Genomic DNA, 25,092 nt, shown 5'->3' on the forward strand with positions numbered 1-25,092 from the left:
AACTCTATAAATAATATTGTCTACCGTTTGTGGTACACATGGTCTGCTGCTGTATTATGTTGAAAAACGACTTGTGGCACAAAACGTGTTAAACGAACAAATATCAGATGTAGCGATATATTCTTCCATGAAAAGGAACTAAATGTAGGCAGAAAGATAGATGATGAACGGTAGGTATAGCAAAAGGAAAAGAATAGAAAACATGAAAGGGTATCGGTCTATTACCCTGTTTGGTCCTTCCAAGTTGTCGTTTACTTATCGCTTGGATGAACCGTGAAATAGTCAATGGTGGACGGGAATTTAGGAAGGTTAAGAAGAATACAGATATCAACCTACAATGGGACAACCTACCCCTTCCCTACTATCTACTTTTCCTTCTCATTCTTTTCAATAAAGAAAAAAAAAGACTCTCTAGGTCATTTCTCGTTCCTTGTCTCTACTTTCTCCTGAAATTGGTATTGGTATATCGCCAAAGGTGATATTAACTAACTTTTGTGATGGTAAAAATATAAGAGCTACCTGGATCTTCTCGTAAGTCTGAAAATAAGGAGTCAATTATGAGACAAGGAAGAAGGATTCTCACGATCTAGAAAGAGCACTTTTTACATATTAATTACAACGAAATAGTATGCAATCTCTTTGCGATGTGATACGATGCAATGGCAAATGGGGTTGCATTCTAATTTTCGATGGAGTAATTGCATCCCATTTGGAACTCTTTTTTCTCTCTCTTTCTCTTTCTCTATTTTTCTTTCTCTCTCTTTCTCTCCTCATCGCGTGGTCGAACATGGTTGGAAACGTGTCTTTCGGGTAGGTACGTAACGCGTCTGCCAAAAGGGCTGCACGAAAGCAGCGATCACGCGATCGAGAGGTGAAAATGAAAGATTTCGAAAGAATCAAATGAAAGAAACAAGCGGCGTGCATAATTGTACGAAGAACGATAGAAAAAGAGAGAGAGAGAAAAAATTGGAAATGAAAATGGTGGCGTATGTATATATAAATACGACTTCCCTTTTAACTGATTCGTTGAAGCGAAACAAATAGCATGGTTTTTTTCGTTTCCCTTTTTTTGCGTGCACTTAACAGATTTCTACAATACTACCATTTCTTTTAAAAAGAATCGAAAGAATGAAATAAACAAAAAGTTGGCAGCGTCTAGATTACAAGTATGATCCTTTGGAGAACAAATTCTCTTTACGATATTTATGGAGTTTTAGGATTAGCAAAGCAAGGGCAAAACTCTAAAGTCCTTCCTTCTTACCCTCGCCTCAACTCACCACGAAGGCCGTCGGTCTCGCGGCTCTTTTGTAAAAGCGTTCTCGGAGATCGTACATCGTAGAAGTACGATCGCGATCTTGGTTGTTTATGCGATACCCCCAAGATAGGGGTGGCTCCTTTGTCCCGAGGTGGTTTTCGCCTTTACCGGTAAATACAGACGAATAAATTTCCACGGTGCGATAAATCTCGTCGCGCGCGTACGCCTTTCACCTAAGACCGCTTTATTACTCTTCGATTCAACTTCGGTGTACGGATCAACGCGAGAGAGAGAGAGAGAGAGAGAGAGAGAGAGAGAGGGAGGGGGAAAAATAAAAGGCAAAATATCTGAGCATTGTTTGGAATAATTCAAAAAAAATAATTTTTTCAAAGTAAGAATCGTAACTATTAAAAAAACAATTAAAAAAAAGCGAAATAAAAATATTCTAACTTTAAAAAAAATAAAAATAAAAAGAAGAGAGAAAAGCAATATGTGGTATAGATCGAGTTCATAATGGTAGAACATTTAGCTTGACCAGTACAGCTTTGGTGTTACCGAGTCAGGAAGGACTAGTCAGGGCTAGTTCTGGGATCGACAAAGCGTCGTCGGCTTATCCGTCGCGCACGGGTTATTTAGCGTTCAGGCGTCGGCTAGAACGGACGAGGCTCGTTCGTGCTCGCCAATCGAGTCTGGCGATAGACTGAAAACGGATTACCGAGAGAGATAAATCGGGTGATACGCTCCTCGATGTAACGTTTCCGCTCCATTCGTAGGTAGAAACGAGCGATACCCGTTTGCGCGTTAGAAGCAAAGCCAAGAGATAGGAAGAAAAAACGAGAATAGAGAGAAAGAGAGAGAGAAAGAGAGAGAGAAAGAGAAAAGGACAAAATATGTTTATGATAAACTTAAAGCTAATTGTAACTTTAAACAAGAGTTAATCAATATAAAAATATAATTTATTTAGCTTTTAAATAATTATTCTGAGCATAAAAAGTTTATTTCGAAAACAACAATAATTAATTAAGAGTGAAAAGGGGATAGGTATGTTAACGTTTCGTCTTGGAAACGTTCTTAGGTGTGAAAGAAGGAGAGGAGAGGAGAGAAGAGGAGAGAAGAAGAGAGAGAAGAAGAAGAAGAAGAAGGGAGAGGAAAAGGAAAAGGAAAAGGAAGAAGAGGGAGGAATTTCTTAAATTACTTCCTTATCTCCACCGTCGGTAGCACCTCGAAAAGACGATCTCTTCTCTTCGTAAATTAAGATAAAATTGATTTAAGCGATTTACTGTAGCAGCGCGCGCGCGCGCACTTTGGACATCGTTTTCGTTGACGTTGTCTTCGTCGTCGTCGTCTCTCGTAGTTGTTCTGTTCTCGTCCAACAGTGGAAAAGAAGATAATGGTTAAATCCAGAGTCTACAGGATTGAAATCTCTGAAAGCGGAAAATATCGAACGTTTTTCACCAAGTGATTTTTCTCTCCGACTTTCCACACCGAATCAATCGTGGTTGGATGTGTAGTGCGGGGACGCTACCGATTAATTCGTGAAAGCGTTCTTCTCGTTGTTGTCCGATCAAACCATTAGGACAACCTCTTGGACTTTGCCATCTAACGGCTTGTCTTTTGCAAAGCAAGTAAACAAAAAAAGAGACCGACAAGACAGACAAACAGAGAAATAGAGTAGTTACAAATAAGATTAAAAATGAAATAAAAGTGAAATATATATATATATATATATAACATACAATAAAACTAACTCTACAAATAAAAAGAAAGAGATAGAGTGAGAGAGAGAGGAGAGAAATATATCCAGGCAGACAAGAGAGAGAGAGAGGAGAGAGAGAAATAGGCAGAGATAGAGAGTCTGGAGAGCGTAGTTGCACGGAGGGTTAAGCGTGTTCCGTCGGGTTTTACGAGTAAGTGGTGGGGAGCGAGTGAGAGCCAGTGTATATACGAGAGTAAGAGCGAGAACGAACGAGAGTAGTGGGGGTAAGGGCTTGACGGTGGGGCGTCAGGACAGGTCAGTGGTGGGGGCCGACGCTCTCTCGTTCCCTTTCGCCGCTTAGTTACTTCGCCAACGTCGTTGGGAGCGGATCGGCCGTTTCCAGTGTTCTCTTTCGGATTTTTTACCACGATTCCTTCGCGCGTCGTCTTCCTTAGCGTGTCCTCCAACAGGAGGAGAAGGAGGAGAGGAACAAGAGTGATCCTTTTCGAGTGCGTGCGTGCGTGCGTGTGTGCGTGCGTGACGAAGTACATCGAAAGTTCGTGAAAGAGGATACTGAGAATTAAAACCTGTACTTGCTGAACTCGTTTGTAAAGTGCGTTTGAGTGCACCATGGAAACTCGTGATAATCTGTATAAGCGCGTACCGTGATACGATCGATAGGTGCTCGATTGGATAGGTTAAAGAGAGGTGGAAATTAACAGAAAGATTATATTAAGTAAACATAGTGATTCGTTATTTTTCGAGAAAGTGTTATTCAAAAGAATGAAGGATACCTCGAATTTTACTTGATAATATTTGGTGTTTTTCTGTAGAATACGTATTTCTATCGGTGTTTTAATAATAAAGGGATAGAAAAAGATAGTGCGAGAAACTAACGTGAATAACGTTCAAAGGGATTAAGTTTAAAGGATTCAATTCTAGGTGATATATATCCAGGATATTTGGAGTAAAATACGAGACGGATACTGTGGAGATTTCGTCGAATGGTCGATCGAATGATAGCGCAGCAGCATCGCGGTGAAAACAGAAGCCGTCGGGAGGTGTGCGTTTGTCTGTGAACAAGCTTGAATCATTTTTTTTTCCTTCTCTTATCCGTTCATCGTTCGTCGTGGATAATTTCATTTTCAGTTTGTATTATCAACGATAAGAATCGAAGAGGACCCTGTACGAAGCTACAGTGCATTTAAGGATCTCTCAGTGGTGTTGTTTTATCCTGTGTACAGTGAACGTTTTCTTTATGTTCTTCTTTTGCATATACATATATACATATTTATAAATATATATGTATAAGCTGTGAGATGTGCCATAAGTTACCAGTTTTCGTCATTATTCTCGTAAGTTTGGTTTTTAATTTTGTAAATGAATGAAAGATGAATGAAAATCGGTCGACGATAATTGCGAGGGGTGACGATTTAAATGTGTGCTACTTTTGTTTTTTTCTTCTTTTAAATACCTTCTTCATTAATATTTCGTTGTGAGTTAAACGAGTTTTATTTTAAGTGTGAAACGTGTATTGAATTATCAAGATAATTTATTGAATAACGAAGAAAACATATATTAAAAATATTTTATTATTCTTGGACTTTCTTAAGATCAATATGTTTCATTTAAAAATAATGTTCTTCTATCGTACGAAATAATACGTTTATGATATGCATTTTCGTAGGTTACGATTTGATATATTAAAAATTGAAAAGAAATTGAAGTTGCGTCGGCTCTTTTTTAAAAGTACGCCGCGAGTGGTTCATTTCTATCAATATTAAAAAGCGCTAGAACGATTAGAGCGTATATCGCGCGTCGCAACATCGATACGCCTCGGGCATCCATCCTCTTTACTTTAACAGTCATTCTCGAATACGCGAGAGAGATGAGGAGAAAGAGAGAGATAGTGCTTTGTTTCGTACCGATAGGTTTTTGTCCGATCTACATATGTATAATCGATTACCCTGGGAAAAAGTCTAATCAACGGTATCGGGGATCAAAGTATACGATGGCCTGGGCCAAGCTTTGACGTTTCGCTTTGTTGTTCCATTTCGTTGTGTTTTGTTTAGTTTTTTCTTTTGTTTTTCTTCTTAAATTTTTAGTTAGTTTGTTTTCTATGATACGTCGAATTTGAGTATATAATTTTTTTTTTTTTTTTTTTAATAACGTTAATTTATACGTTCCGAATAGTTCAGGTGTATTATTTCTCTTTAAATTTGGGCGTCGCGTCATCGATCACTATAAGCTGTTGTTTCGTTGTGACCTTCGAAGCGTGCGTCGGCTCGCAACCAACTCCGTTGCCCTTGCGTAACGCAAAGAGAATTCTTGAGTGAACGGCGAACCTTACCTCCACCCCAAACCCCCTTTTCTCCCTGCACAACTCTTGACTATGATACCAATCAAGAGAAAACTGTGTTACCCGGTAACGAGACGAACCACCTTTCGATTGATCCTAACTTCTATTTATACGAGAAAGAAAGAAAAAAAAGGGAATAAAAAGTTGTCTTTGATGTGATAGTAGTAGTAGTCGTTTGATTGGCACGATAATTGGTCTTGCATCTTAACGACTCTAATACTACTCTTTCTACCTATAAAATTACAATGAAATTGTGATCGTGTATTCGTTACTTCATAACATGAATTTACTCTCTCTTTCTCTCTCTCTTAATTTCTCATTCTCTTTCTCTTATTGCGGAATTCATATAGGTAATTCAATGTGCATAGAGGAATTTACGGCTTTGTACGTTTTGTACGTTAACATTCGTTAAGATCAAAACGTACTGCGCGTGTAGTCAAATTAGAATCTCAACGACATCAACCATCCTCTTTACATATTATATTCGAATTAACCATGCAAGGACTACCTTACCTGTCGCTTTGATTTCTATGGATTCGAGAGAGCAATCTTCCGTACGTTGACCCTTTCCATTCGTGGATAATCATTTGGGTGACGTTGCTTTTTTTCGCGTTTTCTTTTATTCTTTTTTTTTTTGCATTCGTTTCATTTCATATAATTTCCTATTCTTCGTTCACTTCGGTTTTGCTGCTATTAAATTTTTTATTGGAACGTCGTCCGAATTTTATTTTTTAATTGTGTTTAACGAACGAATTATTATTTTTATTTGTTAGCTTTATGCTTTTATTTTTTTTTTTTTTTGAACGTATTTAAAGGAAAAATGATTTTTGCGATTGGATTTAACAAGGTATAAGGAAAAAGATATACGATTAGAAGAAAAAACGTCGAGGAAACGTTCCTAACTAGTACGAAACGAATTTTGTAGGGAAATTATACGGCAAGAGCAGAAGTGGAACGGTCCAACGAACATATTTTCAACCTTTACATCGCGTAGTTGAGTTTCTTCGAATATTAACCCGTATTCGAGCCGTGAAGCGGACTGCTTCAGAGAGAGAGAGAGAGAGAGAGAGAAAGAAAGAGAAAGAGAAAGAGACCAGTACAAAAAAAAGAAAGAAATATGCGAATATAGTGCTTTTATTCGTATGCAAATCCCACGATGAATTGTACGGTGAATAACGTTTAATGTGACCACCAATGTGCAAATATATACATAAATATGCTTCATGTAACTGCTCATGTAGAATATATAACTGTATTCGTAATCACTAAATAATTCTCGTTGTTCGTCACGTAAATACGAAACGCATAGGAAGAAAATGTGTATTCGAGCGTAGGGATGATTATTATTTATCCATGTGATTTTAAAAGATACTTCAAAATCTAATAGAATTGATTAATTGTATAGAAAGTCTTCTTTAGTAAAAAAAAAAAATAGAATAAAAAAATTTACACAGAAGATATAATAAAAAAATGAACGTATATATTTGACATGTGGGAATTTGGTTTTTCCGTGACCATTTAATTTATTGTCGATGGATTCCCGATTCTGGTTTTTACACCTTCGCGAAAGATCCTTATGAAACATGCAGAGAACATCCTCGATGAAAAAGTTGAAAAACGGGTGCAGGTGGCAAAGATATACGACGAAACTGGAAATACCTGGATCTTTTCGGGTGATCGTATTTCTTGATGAACGAGTGGTCGGCCCGCGTTTGTGAGCTTCTATCCCCGTTTGCTCCGTTAATACCGATCTCTTGTTTGACTTATTTATTCTACTGGTATGCTAACGTATCGTATCTCGCTAATGCTTCGATCGCCACCTTTTAAACATTCAAAAGTGGCTCTGGGAAAGATCGATCCTTCAAAATGAAACGATATATTCCGATACACATAGAATGATTTAAGCGAATTTATTATGTGATGTCACAATTTCATTTGGATCTCTCTTTTAATTTGTTTTGTTTTCCAGAAAATAAAAATTATTTTCGAATGAAAATGTGTAATAAGTGACATAAAATTTTGAACGATATTTCAACAATATTCTCTAAAGAAGAAACAAATTTAAAATTATAACTAACTGATATTATATTATGAATCACATTTTGGACGGCAACGATTCGTGATTTGTTTATAGAAAGGAAAGTTTTGAAATAATCTTCCTTCAAATGTATATGCATCATTGGCAATTCAAACTAATTACTATCGCGCGATAGTTTCGTACCGAGAGAAATTTTCGAGAAAGCAATTTAACATGAGAATGCTCGAGAGAACATCGCAATACGCAGACTTGCGTACTAGATCAACGAGAGAGAGAGAGAGAGAGAGAGAGAGAGAGAGAGAGAGAGAGAGAGAGAGAGAAAGAGAAAGAGAAAGAGAAAGAGAAAGAGAGAAAGATAAATAAAGAAAAAAAAGATAGAGAGTGACAGTGATAGAGATAGAATAGGAAGGTGTTCTTTATGTATTACAACGAAAGAAAATAAGAGGCAGCAAATGAACGTAGGCGGCATAAGGCTTATTTGCAAAGTTACGGTGTCCACTTTTATGGACGATGAGACCCACCTCTGTGTACGGAACGTTTCGTGGTAAGCTATGAAAGCAATGGTCGTGTACGGACGCACTTATGCAGTAGTGACAATAATACTAACAATTGCAACAACACTGTTGCCTGCTGACTGTTGTGACTACGAGACTTCGACTAGGTAGGAAAGCAAATAACCACTACGTTCTTCGTCTAATTAGAAACGCGAGACTGTCCTTGCGGGCGGAACCTATGCGAACGTATTAAGGTTGCCGCTTCGGTTAGAACTTTGCTCGTCACGGCAAAACGCATTTTATATTCCTTTCGTTCCTTTCTTACAGGCTAATTCACACTTGTCGTGTTTTGCATTTATATTTATGTTTATTTGTATATGTGTATTTATATACGTTACATCGTGTGCAATGACTATACAGAGGATGCAAACCATCTCTAACCTAACTACCCATACGAGGAGACACACACAATACAACAGCATGAAACAACGGCACATGACAACGCGGAAAATAAAACGTTCGTGCCGCGAAGTCGATGACAAATGTCGGTCGACGCTATCGTGCAACCCGAACCCCAACCGTGTCTCGTATTTTTATTGAAGCAATATGCCATAACGAGACCCACTGCCCGTCGTACCCCTTTTCCCTTTTCTTTCTCTCTTTCTCAACCACCTTTCTTTTTTATTTTTTTCAAATAGAAAATTTCGTTAACACTATTATAACAGCAAATAACAAGGTAAATTTTGAAGTACATAGTAGCTGTTTGTGACACAACACAGATACTTCAATCTCGTCAAATTGTTATAACAATGGAATGATGATTTGACGGAAAGTACATGAAAATTGAAGATGACTGAGGATATTTTAAACGGAGAATGACGTAGACCTTACGCGGTAATTAATATGAATCATTATTGGTAATGTAGACGGTGAACGTGCGATAAGAACAAAAGAAAGAGAGAGAGAGAGAGAGAAAAAAGATGGAGACAAGTTCCAAGTAGCACCACTTTCCACTTCGCAAGTCTTGCTTAATCTTCGCATATGAAGGAGAATAAGAAAGATTAAACCTTATGGTGAATCACGCAGAAAACATCTTCGAGTCCGATAGACAACGACGACAACGTCGTCGTCTAGGTAGGTGCGGCCGATAATTCTTGCGTTTGCGCCAACATTTTCCTTCACCTATACGTGTATATTCGCTTCCTGCGTCCTCTTTTCTAATCATAGCGAATACTCCAACACTTCGTAATACCTAAGACGAGCTTTCCTAGATCGTCGTTCTGCTTTTCTAAGAACTCGAACGTAGTCGTGAACTTCTAGATGTCAACGGAATATTCAAAAGTTGTTGAAATTGTTGTTATTATATTAGATTAACACCACTGGACTTAGATTAACTTATTTCGTCTTACCGATCGTAATGTGTTCGATTTCTTCGAATTGCAATATACATTTAACGTAGAAAGTTTTTCTTGCATATTTTGTTCGCTATGTGGTACCTTTGATTGTGAGTAAAAATAAATATTATCTAACTAATAAGATAAACGTAATAGATATTTTTTGTCAACACATTTAGATATCAACAGTAAATATAGTAATAAATGAATTATAGAATGGTAAATTTTTAAGGAATACATTTTTAGAAACAATTTTATTCCATGACATATTATTTTATAAGGCTTTTCGAAATTTTGCATGAAATGACGATTTCAAAGACGAGTTTAATACGTAGATGATTCTTATATCTTCTTTTTTTTAATGTATACGCGTATGTTATAATCGCGTGAAAGTCACGCAGACGTTTTTCCTAGTCGCAATTTGTGCGCAATTATTGGCAAGTCGTAATATTCCCAACCGCAACAGACGATTTATATGATTAATAGAGGCCGGTAGTCCTCGAGCAAGCTCGCTCAAGTCTTCCTTTCTTCTTTCAGTCGAAAAAGAAAGAGAGGAGAAATATGCATCGGACTTTGAGTGCATACATACATACATACATACATACATACATACATATGTACATACATACATATGTACATAGATACATACATACCTGCGTAGCCGTGATCCTACGCGAACATACGAACGAACGAACGAAGGTTCTCGCTCGAGGTATGCTATTATCATAATTGCCACCAATAACGGCCCATGATTGGCGTACTTCACGCTTTTCTCATTCTTTTTCTTTTTCTTTTTTTCAAAATTTTGCATCTTCCGTCGTTCCGCTCTTTCTTCCTCCGGCGTTCTTTCTTTTGTCTTTCTTCTCTGTTTCATACATGGATATATGGAATGGATTGATACAATCCATATATAGTGAATGTGTGGAATTTATAAAACAGAGATGGAAGGATTAGATTACTATACTCTTCGTTGAAACATGTTACAATCCATGCATCGACACTTTGATTTCGTAAAACTTGTATCAGTTTCATCTTGTCTTTCGTTTCTCGTGTCATATCAACGTTTAAACACTTGCTTTTTTCTTGCATCCGTGAAAATGACTTCTAATACTAAAAGTTATACTTCTTGCAATATGTATCGTGAAATTTAAGAATCAATGCATGCATTGCGTATAATTTCCTTATCGATATTAAAAATAACAGAATTTCATTTCCTTCTTTTTTTGTTTTATTTTTTCCAAAATATGTCTGATTCAACGTATGTTTTCGTCCAACTGTGGAAGGAAATCTTACTTGCGACTGTGGTCGCATGATAAAGAGTCCGTAACAAGAAAAAAAACGCGATCTGACGGTTTGGTAATGGATCCCAGCGAAGTCGACGTAACATTCAATAACGATGCCTGCCACGAAAATATGACGCCCCATTGGACGGCGTTGCCTTCGAGCGAAATGAAAACGAAACTTTGCCTCTTTTTCCCTTCTCCTTCTCCTCCTTCTCCTACTCGTCCCTTTTCTTTCTTTCCCTCTTTTTTCTTTTTCTTTAAGTTCACACGCGAGTCGATGCATGTACGGTTAGCACGTTTCGGTGTTCTTTGATGTCCGCCCATAAAGCCACGAGGCAAACTTTAAATTTAAATCAAAAATAGCTAGAAATGAAAGTACAATTTATATGTATTTTAAAACAAAGTATTTTAAACAATTTATTCTAAGTTATAAAAAATTGTTCTATATTATATATTGTTATCTTATTTCTTGATTCTCATGTATATATTTAAAAAATTTACCTAAAGAAATTTAGAAAAAAAATCCTAATATAATCCTGAAAAAACTTTAATATCGTACACATACAGACTTTAGTAGATAATGAATTGATCATTTTGTAGTTAGATAAAGTGACTTTTGTGAGAAATTTTAAATATTATATAATAGTAATTCTGTATATGACGTATGTATGTTATTATCAAACAGTAGATATCTGTAAGAATAAGATTTTTAAATTTAAAGAAATAATAGTAAAAAGACTTCATCGAGGAGTCAAAAGAGGTGAAAGTGAGACAATAGAAATTTGACAGACAACCTCTTGACTTGACTATAATTCTCTGACGGGGTAGTGTCGAGCAATGGACGAACGATAAAGTGGAACCATCCAGGTGAATGCCTTGTCAGCGTTAGAGAGTGTATGGCGACGCCAGTGGTGTCATTGTCATCGTCGTCGTCGTCGTCGTCGTCGTCGTCGTCGTCGTCGTCGTCGTCGTAGAACTCTGGGTACAATCGATACGGGGATAAGTGCGGCGCGTATCGCTACTATGCCGCACTCGACTTCCTGCTTCCGGTTCCGCCACCGGCATCCACTTACAATACCGCTGACTACTCCCCCTTCGAATTTACCTTCCAGCGTCGCTCTTGAAATGATGGTCACTTTTACGATCGACTCCCTTCGTGCAATGAAGTAGCTCCTCAATATATTCTTATCTATCAAAAAATACTTCCTAAACGATTACCATCTTTTATAAAATTGACATTTTACTACTTCTTCTACGATAAAAAATAGAATAGAGCGAAACATTATTTCTAATCATTGCATTTAAAAGAGTATTCTTCATAATATCAGTTACAGTATACGGAGTTCAGATACTATTATATGGTATTTCTCAATCTTTTTACCGTTCAACTCGATACGTTTGTGTTTTGGTATGGTATCATTAAATGTTTAAATATTACATTTTTCAGAATCCGCGGTAGACTTTGATATTCTTGCAAAAACTTGAAATAACATTACACGAATACCTTTTGGATATCTTTTAGAAATTAATTACTTTTTTTCCTTATTTTGGCGTAAGGTAAAAACTACTACATTGTAGTCTATTAAAAATTTAACACAGCACAATATTGGGTCGTGGTCCACAGGTTGAGAAATATTTCTGCCATTACGCGTCAGAAGTAAGAGGTTGATGGAAGCACAAAGAATAAAGCATAGTCTCGTGTGTGTAATTAGAAATGATATTTGAAGAAAAAAAATAAAAAGAGGGACGAGGTCGAACGAGAAAGTATTTCTTGATTATTTATCTCTTGATACTTTTGTACATCGAATCATTTAAGTCATTCCCCTTTCAACGGTAGAAATAGTGCGCTAAGACTCAATGCTTCGGTTTTACCTCGAATCTCTGACGTAAAGCAAGTAAATCTAGATTCGCTAAATTTGGAGAGACTGTACACGTTAAATACGGATAACTGCATCGCTCGAGAACGAAAAAGGAACAAAGTGGTTGAGTACGGAAGCCGTTCATTCGGCTCAAAACATTCCCGTTAATGATCCTGAATGGAGAAAATGAAATGTATCACGTTTTAATGCTCGATATATACTATGAAATCGATGATATCGGATCGCTAAAAGAACCGTACGCTTCGAGAAAGAAAAGCCAATTAGTTTTGCAATTTTTGTCGCAATCATTCTTTTTTCTTCGTAACCAAGAACGTTATTCTCACGGCAACCACCTGACCATAATTTTCTATGATATCTTTCCATTTTTGGAGAACTAAGTGAGAAAAACGTAGCTTTGTATTTAGCACTTAAAAAAAAAAATGTTGAAAGATATTTTATTGAAATTAGGACGATTAATGGATATAGATAATATAACAAAATTATCTCATTATGATTTTCCAATCCACATGTTCATATGTATTTGAGAAAAGAAATAGTAAGAAAGAAAGAGAAAGTTAGTTGTCGCCAGTAGCGTTATTTATAGGCGTTGCGCGTACTTCTATCGGGTCCGCATTTTTCACGTTAAGCCGACCTTATCTTGTGTAGGATTTAAGGGTGCAGGGTGAGAGGAGGAGGATGAGAGAGTCGTAACTGCGCGTAATCACGCAGGTCGCTTGTAAGAGCAGTCTTTCCCTTTCGCTTTTCTCATTCTCCTCTCTCTTCCTCTTGTGTCCCTTTTTCACTTTGGAATCTACTGAAATGCCTACTTTTTTCCCCGTGAGCACGAGTCTAAAATTTATCCCGCTTTTCAACCAGTGAATTCTAAACGAAGCTGAAACGTTAGGCTTGCGCGTGGCCTCGACGTTCAGAATTGGCCTTTCGCTCCTCGTAAAACCTTTTCCACGTCCCGCTTCACTCGTGCAATTCGCATTTACACCACCCAACTCCACGTGCTACTTTTTCAAGCAACCGTAGCTTTTGTTTCAACTTTAAAGCTTCCCAATTCTGTTTAGTATTTATTTACTTATCTGTCTTTTGAATTTTTTTTATATTAGAAATTAGAAAAAATAATCGAATTTTCATTTTGGTTTTATTAATAATAATAATATTTATTAATTATTCTTACGTTGAATAAGTATCGATAAAACTGCCTTTATTTTGATATCTCATTTAGGATTGCTATAGACTTCTCTTTTCTCTCTCTCTCTTTATTCATTTTTCTTATCAAGAAGGATCTTTCACGACCGAAAACGATGTTCACCGGCTGACGCCGAATCCAAGTACCGAAGTTCATGGCTGAAGTCGGTGTGGCTGCTTGGAAAGACCCCAGCAAATGTTCTCTGCAGGGTAATTTTATTTAGATACGCCGCGTGCGCCACCGTACTCGTTACAGAGGGTAATAAAACGGCGTAGTCCGACCCCGTAGGCATATCGTCTGCACCATGTTTTCGACTAATTAACGTTGCTCACCACCACGGTGCTTCGTGCACAGCTTTTAATATCGGTTCCGTCTCTCCTTCGCGAACGAACCTTCCTTCTCCCCCACCTCTTAACTCTTCGTGTCGTCGTCGACATCGTTTAGTTTACCTTTCCCCTGTTCACCATCGCGTTAATCGTTGCTTTATTATCGTTTCGTGCTCGTCATGTCTTCTGTAACAGCTTTGAAATCTATCGACCTTACTTACTTGCTAATCTTTTCTCGACTCGAAATTCGTCATGTTACAATGTTTAATGATGTTCGGTGATTATGTTACAAGGGATTTAGGATGTTTTTAAAAGGAAAATTGTTGCACATATTATTTTTGTTTTTTCATTTTCAAAAGTCAAAGTAGACTTTTACGAAGTAATATATATCTCACGATTAGAAGGTAAAGGATCGAATTTGATTATTACTCAACTTTACTTTTGGTTTTCATTGCATTTATTCATTACGGAAAATAAGGAGTAAGAGAGGTCTCATGGATATAAAGTGATCTTTTGTTACTATCTTTCTTTTATCGATTGATCCTTGTTAGCTTTGAGAAAGTAGTAATTAGCGCGATTTTATTTATCTCTGAATTCTCAGTTTCTTTCTTTATCTCCATTTTTCTCTTTCTTTGAAGGATGAACAAGGACGACGTTGACGGGCTACAGCTCATGGATGAGTCCATTATACAGTGTGCCGCAACGTCCCAACGATAAACGAAGATTTATCGTCATAAACAAATGCACCGGGGCTACTTCTTCTCTCATTAAGCATCTGCTCTGGCGCGCGCGCAAAGCAATTTAAAATCGAAATAAATCCTATTTTATCGTCGGCCCGTGAGCACGATTATCTCGTCAGGCCAGCGAACCCCAATGTACCTTCACGACGAAGCGCGTTATAAATATTTCCTTTTCTTATTTCTTTTATGATTATTCTTTTTCTGTCATTTACAAATGCCAAACTTTTTAAATCCGCTTTCCAAATTCGTATGACCTTAGATCTAAAGATCGATCAAGGTCAAGGAATACATTCATTTTTGTTTTTTTAACATTTGTATTTCTTCTTCTTCTTCATCTTATTTTTTTTCGTTTTTCTTTTTTTAGAAGTAATTTTGCTTTTTAACATCTGACACTTTTTTATTTCATTCTTAGTAAATATACGTGAGCGTTGAATAGGTCAGAGAGATCCACTCTTAGTGTATATAATAAAGTCTACTTTAGTTCTTCATTCTATTCTCCTCTATTCTCCTTGTTCTTCTTTCTTTTCTCAAAACCATCCCCATGGAAAAATTCTCAGCGCGACGTCTTTCTTTTCCACGCCATTTTCCTCTTCGTAGGATCAACGAGCGGTAAAACGTAAGTGGGTAACGACGATGTCGAAGACGAAAGACTTCCCCCCCCCTTTATCTTTTACTTCTCTTGTTATTCTTTTTATTCTTCTCCTCTTGTTGATAATTACGACCCATCGGATTTTCAATTACATCTTTTTTTTTTTTTTTAAAGAAAAAAATATCGATTTAATTAAATGTCATACCGTTTCATACATCTGAACATATAAACCAACTGCTATGAAAAAGGCAGAAAATTGTATTCGTTTATTATTACATTTTAATGTAATATATTTAGTTATCTTAATAATAATATTTTAATAATGTCACTGATTATATAATTAAATTAACGGACAAATATTTCGTTAAATTTTCATTCTCCATAGGTATAATTTGTTTTATCAACGTTCAGATTCCATTACGAAATAATATCATTAAATTTGAATACAGTCCGGTATAATCGTAACGCTTTCCATCATGGTAATTAGGTTTATATTTTGTAAGACTCCGTTTTAAGGATCCATGATTCAAACCCCCTTAGATAAATCTCTCTGTATTCTTCGTCCTTCCATCTCCATTATTGCCAATTTTAGTCTTTCCTTTCTCCTCTCGCTACTCGAGGCCCATTCCTTCCTTTTCCAAGTTACCCTCGTCCAGGGGATATAGCAAACTGGAAGTCAGAAGCCGTTTCAAATTCGCTTACCCAACCACCGTCGCTTTTAATCGTTATTGTCCTAATGTTACTATTATAACGCCCCCCCACGTTGTTGTTTTCTCTATCGGTGTTGTTATGGGTCTCTCGTACGAAGCAAGGCTTCTGAACGAGATTGAACCCTCCCATGCTTGAGCACGTACATACATACGAACGAATGAACGAACGAACGAACGAACGAACGAACGAACGAACGAACGAACGAACGAACGAACGAACGAACGAACGAACGAAAGGACGAAAGGACGAATGAACAGATGGTAAAAGAAGAGAAAAGAGAATTGGAAGGATAAACCTGAGTTTCACATTACACTTGCCAGTTCGTGAAACCCGTTGGGTTTTCGAAAGATCAAGCGGTGGCACTCTTACCCTCGTTCTTCCTTTCTTTACTCATTGACCCTTTTAAATATACTCATTTCGTATATGGTACGTGTACCCAATTCGATTTAAAATAAAAGACCAACCTTTACTTTTCCCTTTTATCGTAGAGCTTAAGTATAGACAAAATAACAATAATAATAATAGTTTAAAGTTAATCGTTTTAAATTATCAATTATCATTAGTTGATGAATTAAGTACAAAATTAACTTGATACTTTATTTGCGTTTAATTTTATTAATATGACAGTGAATAAAATAAATAATTGTCAGAGTAACGTCCATTATATGTTATATTGCTTCTCGGGAATCGATTTACAATTAAATCGATATATGTACTGGTATTATAAGCGTGTGTTTTCTTCGCGCGCACGAGCGCACTCTCTTTATTAATCTCCAATGAATAAAACATAAGATACCATATCGAGTCTTACGAAGTAAGTAACGATTGTTCGCGGATCGTTTGATATTCATGCGGTTTAGAAACTCGACGTCTCTCTGTTGGTATCGAGGTACGATGTGACTTTTGTCACGGTGCAATCCGATCCTACGACGTTTATATGCGGCTTGACGAACGCGACGTCGAAGGGAAACATCGTACGCAACGCTTTCCTACCTAGATGTCACGTTAATCCTCGGGGGAACCCTTTCGCGCGCTTCTGGATCGTCTTATCTACGATCGCGTTTGAAGGGTTTACCCATAGCAACCTACCTACCTACATACATACATTTATAGATCCATACATACATACATACACGTATAAAGTGCGGCATGCATCAAGTGTTACTAATTTTTACATAAATTTAATGGCTTATAATTCTTAATGTGAAACAAGATCGTAAATTAGTATTTTGTAATTAAAAAAAAAAGAAAGGAAAAATATTAAATATGAAATTATTAGATATTTTCGAATTAAAATAAATACTAATTGTGTCACATTTAAGGAATACTTAATTTTAATAATATTTATTGTTTCGTTTAATTTTATAATTAGAAATCAAATCGATGGTTGTAATCATTTCAATAGAAATAGTTCGTAACACTTTGCGTAGGTCACCCTATATATCTATCTGTCTATCTGTCTATCTATCTTCCTATCTACTTACCTATCTATCTACCTACCTACCTACCTACCAGCATACTTCTTTCTACTACTACCTAGGAGCACACAAACATGCTCCAGCCCTTGGAACAGCTTAAAGGGACATTAACCTTTAGTCTCTCTTACTTTCTTATTTTCTCGTCTCGATTTAAACGTACGATCATCGTGGTCATTATAACGATTAGAGAGGAAATATAATCCATGTCATGTTATATGAATTACTCGTGTATTCTTTTTCAATCTCTATCGTTTATTTCTCCGTACAAATATACCTTATAATTAGAAATAAAACGGTTATATCACTCAGGATTTAAAAGAAAATAAAAGAAAGCTTCATTGATAGGATGGTATTTTTAGATACGAGACATGTATAGATAGATATAGACAATTTATTATCCAGAATTTCCAATTCCAGTAGTTCTTAAATATATTCCACTGCGCCATTTCTTCTTTTTCTTTTCCTTTTTCTTCTTCTTTACAAATATTCCGCATCTGATTACTAGAACTAGACAACCCTTCTTCCTCCGAAACCCCTAATACAGTTCTGAAATAAATTTAAACTCGAAAGATTGTTGGACGAATCGATTAGATGACGGCTTGAGAAAACGTCATCTATTCTCGCTCTCGATGGAAAGTTAGAAAAATTTTCTTGAACCCTTGTACGCCATAGCTTTTCGATATCGCCGTTGAGGGAATTTCTAGAACCCTAAGCAAAAGACAGACACATTTATAGTTGTCAGAATGAAAACCAGGGAGAAATACTAAAGGGTGGGTCACTGTGTCTCAGGTCCTTGGTGTGTTGTTCCCGAACTGAATAAGTTTGCTTGTAAAAAAAAAAGGGTGAAATTGTAAAACCATAATAATTTTATTCTCCATTGTATTTGTTACTTATTATTATTCATGTGACGATTTTGAATTATATAAAAGCTTACTATATATATTTTACTACTATGTATATTTTATAAGAAATTATTATTATGATTATTATTATGATTATTATTATTATGATTATTATTATTATTATTATTAAAATTGAACTTATGTTACGTTACTAAACTCGATGTGCATTCCCAACGTTCTTTCTTTTATGACGTTCAAAAGGTTTGAGAAGAAAGTTAGGATTAGCCGTGTGGAAAGTTTTTTTCGAGCGACTGATCGTCTTCGTGAAGAAAGGGTAAAAGAGAAAGAGGGAAGCAGGAAATCTACAAAATCTTGAAGGAAACTCTATACTTTACAGTTTTCTCTACCCAACTCCTTCTCTTTTATACCTTGGAAAATAAGTCCGGTGATACGTACGAACCTAGGGAGCTATAAGTAATCCCCGTTTCTTCTCCTTCTTTTTCTTTTCTTCCTTCTTCTTCTTCTTTTTCTTCTTCTTCTTCTTCTTCTTCTTCCCCTTCTTCAACATCCTTTCTTACTTTCTTTTTTTCTCTCTCTCTCTCTCTTTCTCTCTCTCTCTTTCTCTCTTTCTCTCTTTTTTCTTCTCTCACTAACTTGCGATGGAAAGAGCAAGGGACGAAAAATAGCTGAACGAGTAAGAGAAACTAACGTAAAACCTGATTCAAGTAGAAGACCAAAATTACACGTCCCGTAGCTCAAGTTTAGTTCGTGATCGCGCAGGCTTTCGGGCATAAAGCGGAAAACTACCGTCTCCCAAAGGAGAAACGTATGAAACAGGAAGAGAGAGAAAGAGAAAGAGAGAGAGAGAGTAAGAGTGAGAGTGAGAGTGAGACGGTACGTCTTCACATGAAGGATACATTCTCCTCCAGCCTTCCATATTCTCGTCCTTTCGACATTCATTGTGACATTTTCAAACACGAAATACTTTTTTTTCACAAAATCTATTTTAAAAAGATGAAGTTTAATCTTGTATCGTCACAAATTGCGAGGAAGAGGAGATAGTAAATTTTATCGTTGTTCCTTTTTAATAAAATTATAAAAAAAAATCATAAAATAAAAAAAATAAAAAAGAAGAAAAAACATTATGAATATCTTTTCCGCGTCTCGGAGTTTTTAAAACTGGTTAAATGCTCGTTGTTAAAGGTAGCATGTAAGTGTGAGTAAAAAGATATATATATATAAGGTATAAGAATAAAAAAGAGAGCAGGAGAGAAAGAGAGAAAGAAGTAAAAGAGCGATCGTGCAGGACGCGGAGAGCCACCACGAAATTTCTCAGCGCGGTCGTGCCGCTAATAATGACGGTAATAACGACAACGATAACAATAGTAATAGGCCGCCCTTTTATAGCTGCGCGCGCGAACACAAAGGCGAAAGGTTTCGGTCCAACCAGCCGCTTTACAGCCATCGCCGAGCCTGAAAGAAGAACCGGGGAACGGTATACGCACGATGGATGAGAAGAGAGAAGGTAGACATAGAGAAAGAGAAGAGAAAGAGAAAAAATAAGAGAGAAAAAGAAAGAAGAAACGCAATAATGATAATAGTAATAATAGCTCGAGCGGATCCTCCGAGCGAAAATGCGCTTAAACGTAATTCGAAAAATGCGTTACGCGTACGATCGAACTTGCAAAAGAGAAAGAGAGAGAGAGAGAGAGAGAGAGAGAGAGAGAAAGAGAATAGTAGGAGTGGGAGTGAGAAAGAGAGAGAAAAAGAAGGGTTGGGGGTACCTCCACCGATGGTAATAAAAAATCCTGGGATTACGCGATGGTAGATCGGGTCCGTTTTCTTGCTTTAGGAAGGACGATTTTACAGCCATGAGGATCGGATCGTGGTCCTTTTTTTCTTTTTTTATATATTTTTTATCATCTTTTTTTAATCCTGCCCTTTGTCTCATCGTTTATCGCTTTTTTATTCTATATAGAGAGAATGCAGATAATAAAATACGGTGGATATTGGCGGTGATATATAGCACATGTATATGTACATGTAATATACAGGTTGGGTAAAATGACGTTCAAAGCATAGTATTTTTTGTTTATTTGTATAGAGTGTCTTTCATAAAAAGAATTGTATGTTCTTATTTAATCATATATGGAGAAAGGAGGATTAAAAAGTATTCAGTTTCATTTGATTAATTTTATAAAGGTAGATCTTTTTTTAACTTTACAGGCTTATGTATTAGGTGGTTCGGAAAGTCGTTTCGTTTTTTACTGACGCAATAATGGCATTAGTTAATGCAAATCGACAAATAGTAACACATGAGATCGATGAGAGGTTAAATTTATCAAATTCAACTATTTATGACCACTTGAAAGGTTTAGGTTTAACCTCGAAGCACAAATTGTCTTTATTTTTACAAAAGAAAAACGAAACGACTTTCCGAACCACCTAATAGAATATTCCTGTGTATGTTTTTCTTCTTTTACATTTTTTATTATACAATTACAGATTAAAGGAAATATATATTTCCTTTAGAGTATTAGATTGTTGTTAAAACATTAAATCGTAGGCATAATTTTATCTAAAGATGTTTTATTTCTAGACTAATTTCATATGCATTCTCAAACATGTTTATATAATGAATTGAACTTTAAATTAAAATCGTAAATTATCATACATCTTGTATAAAAATGTTCTACACGTTCATAAAAGATGAACGGCGTAGGAACGTTAAAGACAGGTTTTGCGAGTCGAGTTGGTTAAATCTAGTCGACCTTGAGCGATTTTGCGATTCTCGAACAATCTCGAGCATGAAGCGAAGCGAGGAAACGAGAAGTAGGTGTTAATGACACGCGTCGTACGACGAAGGGGTGTCGCGGTTCGCCGAGTTTCGACGAAGAACTTCGCCAAGACACACCGCGAATGATAGAGTTAACGTGGTATAGGGTGTTGTAGGGTAGGGTTTGAACGTTAGTTCATAGGGTGGCGTGAAGGGTGGCGACAAAAGCTAATTTCGAAGCAAGTTTCGATGCGATCGACGTTTTCTCCTCGATGTTACGGTAGAGTAGTTAGCTTTACTTTACACTCATTTTATTCTTCATATTTTTTTTCTTATTTACTATAAAAAAAAATGTTTATCTATTTCATATTATTGTATCGTTCCACGCGATAAGTAAACTAGTCAATGAAATTAGATCGTTTGTCCTAGCAATATCTGAATAAATCTTTCTTATTAATTACTATTTTAGCTGTAAAAACTGTGACAAAAGCAGAGTTATGTATATATCTGTGATACGAGTATAGAATTTCTAGCATGGTTTCCTCTTTTGCTTATTCGGTTTCCTCGAATTCGCTCAAGATTTACCTCTGAAATACAACTATGTACGTAACTACTGTTACCCTATGTTCTTCCTTTGCGAACACAGCGCCACCATTGCTCTAGATACTTCGTTGAGGTGTACACTCCCAACATTGCTTCTAATTGCCAACCTCTCGTATATACGAGTGACACATAAGCGATACAAACTTCTCTTCTCCTTGTCGTGAAACACAGTTATACATAGTACATATACCTACTACATATGGCCAGTGATGAGACTTTTAGTTATAGATTCGTCGGCACTTTTTTATCTCTCTCTCCCTCTCTCTATCTCTATCTCTATCTCTTTCCCTTTTTCTGTACTGCAATTTCTCGTTTTGGATTAATACATAATTTTAGAAGAATTGTAGACAATATTTACTCTCTGTTATATTCGTGTTTGTTTATTCTTCTTCAAGGTGAGAAGTAAATAGAGAGAGAGAGAGAGAGAGAGAGAGAGAGAGAGAGAGAGAGAGAAGAATTTCTTTTTTACAAGTGAATATATTATAGTCGCCTGATGCATATCGTTAGTTCTTACATTAGTCTTATGTTAGACAATTTCTCGCTCGAGAGAATGCTCTCTCCTGATAGTGAGCTCGCACGTAATGAGATTCCTTTGCGGTTGTTCCAAACTGGACCAAGTGCACGATCAGAATCCTCAAAGAGGGCTTTTGGAGAAAGCGAACGACGATGCGTTCGGTAATTAGTGCATTGTGCATTCGAGCGCGTTTGATTTACAGGATAGTTCTCAGATAGGATGCTATGTTACTATGTATATATGTGTCTAAACACGATGCAATTAGTTTCATTCCGTGTTGTAATTAGGAATTTCTTTCAAAACCTAAGAGACAGGATTTTTTTGGGTCATATATATACCTTCATACTGTTATAGAAATGGAAATATAAAAATACTGTTATTTTTACTGATATTTACTCATCATTATGTTTTCAATTTTTATTCAATTAAAATTTTCAATATATTTATAAGTAAAGATTTAAAATTGATATTATGTCAATCAAGTTACATCGAAATTGATATACTATTGAAATGCATACCAAAATCGAAGAGAATATTTATAATATTAAAATAAAGATAAAAATCTTTTTTTTTTCAAAATTATATTCGCTAGATAAAATTTGATTTAATTTATCTGATGATATTTTTATTGATATATTAATATCAGGGACTAAAAAAAATGTAAATGTATAAGTTGATTACGATGAAATATATCTTTATTCTTATAAAAAATGAATAATACCTAACATATCAATAAAAGAACAATCGAAAAAAATATCCGTATTTATTACTGTAATTTATGCGTTTGTAGTAGTTATCAGTTTTGGTATTAATTCGGTTTATGTAATAACGTTTGGCGAAATACGAGTATTCCAAAAATATTAATATTAAATTCCTATATTTGTATTAAAACAGAGAATAATAATAATTATTATAAAACGTTAAATAAGATACTTCTATGTTACATTGTTTTATTATCGAACGTATCTAAAATTTATTCGTTCATTTTTTCATCAACGTGTAATATTCTTTCTTTCTTTTTATTTCTCTTTTTCTTTTCTTCGTCTACCTTCTTTAGTTTTCTCCACCATTATCTCGCTTTCTTGGCTCCCTTAACCTCTTTTCTTCTCCTACTTTGTGAAGAAAAGATATGGGTTTGCTTGAGATGTAGCCATCTCCGAGACTCACAGGGATACCAACTTTTCTTGTACGTTTCTGACGAATGAGGATCGGATTCTATCATACTTGATCTGTCGACGCGTTATCATTAAAGTGACTTCACCGTTGACGTTTCGAAGAAACATTGTCTATCAAGTTGAGCCGTAGTAAGATATAAACTTCAGATATCTATAGAAGAAATTAATGAATAAGTATAGCAGGTATCATTATACAATATATACAGAGTGTTAAAAAAACCATTCAATATTTATGTGGTATATAGGATACACTGTACTGAATAAAAAAGTTTTAGTAAAAATAGGTTGTGTGTACAAATGCTAAAATCAAAAAGATATAATCTTAATTTCTATCTATTACAAATAGTATTCTTGTTATACACATGCGCAACGTTCGGAAAGTCATATAAACAATATTTAATAAAAGAATTTTCATAAAGGACAACGTGCCAGTCTGAAGGTTAATTTCGAGGAAGACGGTACTCTGATCATATACTTTTTGCTTTCAGGAAACAATACACATTTCTTTTAATTAAGTAACAATTATTTTAATACTCTAAGGTACTTTACTTATATTAGAATAGTTTTTATACACAAGTTATATAGGTAGTGTTCAAAAAACATTCAATATTTATATTTGTAAATAGGATACAATACTGTATTGACTAAAAAAGTTTTATTTAACTTATTTCAAGAACTCAACCGTTTCTGAGATCTAAACGTTTTGTATATATATATATATTATATAATTTGAAATTCTTTAAAAATTGTTTTTCATTTCTGACATCAAATTAGGCAGGATAATAGGAAGTGAGAAAGCCGTGAAGAATTTATCTTCGACTACGGTCGAAACCAGTCGATATAAATTAAGCAGCCCTTCCTCTCTTTAATCCACATACTAAATTAAATTACCGACACTACCGCATGAATATAAGTCGCAAGAGTTTGTACAACTAGTGATCGTATTCGTATTCGCATTTATTAATCGTTCGGTCCTTCTTGATGTGTCCGATCGTATATAACACAGCCAATCACCGAGCTATTCATGAAAAGATGAATGCCCGACGATTGGCACTCTTCTTTATATTCGCGAATCTATTGATATCGAAGAGGAACGAACGTCGGGGCGATCTTTAATTTTATTATAAGCTCGAATTTACGCTTTTTTCTTTGCGGTATCGAGTTATCGAGTTCATCGGTCTGGCCATTTATTCTAATCGATAATACATTTATAGACAAATATACATTTTTCTTTAATTTACTCAAATATACCAGAGGAAATAGATATATGATTTAAAAAGAAAAATAAAACCAATCGTTCGTTTATATGACGATGCATTGAGACTATTAATTTTATTTATACTTTTCTGCATACTAAATACCGAGGCTCTTTATTAATAACGGATTATTATTTCCGTGATATTAAGTTTTCTAATTTAATTCGAATAATGATATTAATTCTATTTAAGAATATATATTTTTTTAATAAAATTCTAAATTATTCAAATCTGACGTTTTATATTACGATTTTCTACTTTTGTCAGCATTCTTTATTGTTTATTGGTTTTTGCTCGAAAATAGGAACGATAGCTATTCCCTACGCAATAGCATTGATCGGTTTCAGCCCATTTACCGTAGTGTTGGGCATTTTACACGAAAAACGTATTATCCGATGTAGTACCAGCGTTATGCAGCATGACGTTGAGAATAGTAAACGAAATCGAATCCTTCAAAAAAAAAAATGGATGCACGTGCTTCGTTTTCTATATTCATTAAATTACGG

At 35.6% G+C, this 25,092-nt stretch overlaps 1 protein-coding gene across 4 annotated transcripts in view; it reads left to right on the forward strand.

The window, feature by feature from the left end:
• LOC107074170 (latrophilin Cirl) overlaps nucleotides 1-25,092 on the forward strand; it is a 284,489-nt gene that overhangs the window by 66,400 nt on the left and 192,997 nt on the right. For 3 of the 4 annotated variants that reach the window (XM_015335342.2, XM_015335347.2, XM_015335346.2), the window contains exon 1: nucleotides 3,306-4,306. The exons of the other annotated variant lie outside the window; for it this stretch is intronic. The gene's annotated coding sequence lies outside the window, so the exon portion shown is untranslated. Of the gene's footprint in view, nucleotides 1-3,305; nucleotides 4,307-25,092 lie in introns of those variants that run through there. 4 annotated transcript variants of the gene reach the window in all.

Source organism: Polistes dominula, unplaced genomic scaffold (assembly GCF_049000335.1).
Source record: "Polistes dominula isolate Pdom_NZ unplaced genomic scaffold, Pdom_raw_medaka contig_20, whole genome shotgun sequence".
NCBI lineage: Eukaryota > Metazoa > Arthropoda > Insecta > Hymenoptera > Vespidae > Polistes > Polistes dominula.